This window comes from Diaporthe citri (assembly GCF_014595645.1).
Source record: "Diaporthe citri strain NFHF-8-4 chromosome Unknown scaffold_4, whole genome shotgun sequence".
Classification (NCBI taxonomy): Eukaryota; Fungi; Ascomycota; class Sordariomycetes; order Diaporthales; family Diaporthaceae; genus Diaporthe; species Diaporthe citri.
The window spans coordinates 3,654,326-3,656,423 of NW_025064849.1; positions in this window are offsets into that span (position 1 = coordinate 3,654,326).

Genomic DNA, 2,098 nt, shown 5'->3' on the forward strand with positions numbered 1-2,098 from the left:
ATATATTATAGGAATTAAATTATAAAAGATTTAAATTATATATTATATAAATTAAGTAATAAAATTTATAGCTTTTATAAATAAGCTATATTATTAAAATAATTTAATTAAAGTAAAAAAGGTTATAATATTTTAGCTTTTTTTATTTAGCTTAATTTAATTATATTTTAAGAAAAAGTTAAAGAAAAATAATATTTTATATATTATAAACTTCTTAATAAACTTATTTATTAATAGCGAAATAAAAGCATTTTTAATTATAACTTTATTAGCTTTTAAAATATTATTAATAAGCTAATAATTAAAGTTTTTCTTTTTAATAAGAAATTATTAATTCTTATAAATAGCATAGGATTTCTTAATAACTTTATTAACTTATTAATTTCTAAGTATTTTAATAGCTATTTTCCTTAAAGCTCTTAAGAATTAAATTATTTTTACTTAATATGCTTTATAAGAAATTATTTAAATAAATTATAATAGCGTTATATTAATATTAATTTAAGCAATATAAAATTAATTTTATATTAAAGATTTCTCTTAATTAAAAAATAAATAAATAAATATTTCTTTTTTTTACTTTAAAAAGAAATTATAATTTTTTTATAAAAAAACATTTAATTAATTAAGTATTAATTTTAATCCCTTATTAATTAAAAAAATTTAAGCTAAATCTAGGCATTATATTTGCTTTTATAATTTTTATTTATAACTAATTTTATTCCTTTTTTATAAGTAAGTTTTTAATTAATTATGCCCTTAAGAATAGTATTATTAAAAGAATAGTTATTTATAGGATAAACTTTAATGCTTACTTATTTATATAAAGTTTTAATTAAAAGCTAAATAATTTTATTAATTAATTTAATAATAATTAAAGTAAAAGGAATTTTATTAACCTATTTTTTAATATATGCAGCTTTTTTCTATAAATAAGCATTATAAATATAAGTTAATATTTATTAAACTTCCCTTTTAACTTAATAAATCTTTTAAACTTTAGCTTAAAAGTTTTTTATAAATATAAAGATTAAACTTTTTATATTTTTATTTAAAAGGCTGCTTAAAACTTTTTTATTTTCTTTTATAATTATATTAAAATATATTAATATAATTAATATATTAATTATATTAAGCTTTAATTAAAATTTAAAGAAAGTAAAGAAATGCTTTTAAAAGCTAATAAGTACTTTTAAAGAACTTAAGCTTTTTTAAATAAAGCTACTTTAAAGGGCTTTTAATTCTTTTATCTTAAATTATATATTACCTTAATATTATTAAGAATAAAATAGGCATAAAAATATCCTTTTAATTATTTAAATATTAAGTTTATATTTAGGAAAAAGGGCATTTTTAAAAAAATATAATATAAAATATTAAGGGTGTGGTTATGGACGTGCCATAGGGGGACAGCAGCACTATGGGCGATAGGCACTATGGGCAATTAGCACTAGAGCACCGGCAGGCAAGGGTTACGTGCGGCAGCACGTGACCACCCCAGATAGTTTATAGCCAGAGGGAGGTTCTGCAGCCTACGGCCGCAACCCTTCTTCCTTCTATATAGCCGATTCAAATATAACCAGTTTGCTATCAACCAATGTACGTTAACCCAACTAATAAAGGGCCTTATTATTAATAATAAAGAATATAGCTTTAATTTTATTTAAATTAATATAAACCTACTTTTTTAAAACTTTAATTAAAGATAAGGAATCTTTATTATATATTATTAAGTTTATATTATTAAGCAAAGTATATAAAAGTTTATTATATTTATAATATAATAAGGGTAAGAAATTTATTTTAATTTTAATATTTAGGAAAGTAAGCTAAGAAAAGTAATTCTTTATTTTTATATAAATTATTAAGTAAGCTAAATTAAAATATCCTTAATTAATTATATTTATAATAAATATAATAATAAAATTAATTTAATATTAAATAATTTATAATAAATTAATTAAAATATTAGCCTTAATATTATCTTTTAAGAATATAATTATATTAACTTTAAAAGATAAGTTTTTAATATAATCCTTAAAATACATTAACTTAAAAAATACTTTTAATAAAATATATACCTTAAATTATATTATTA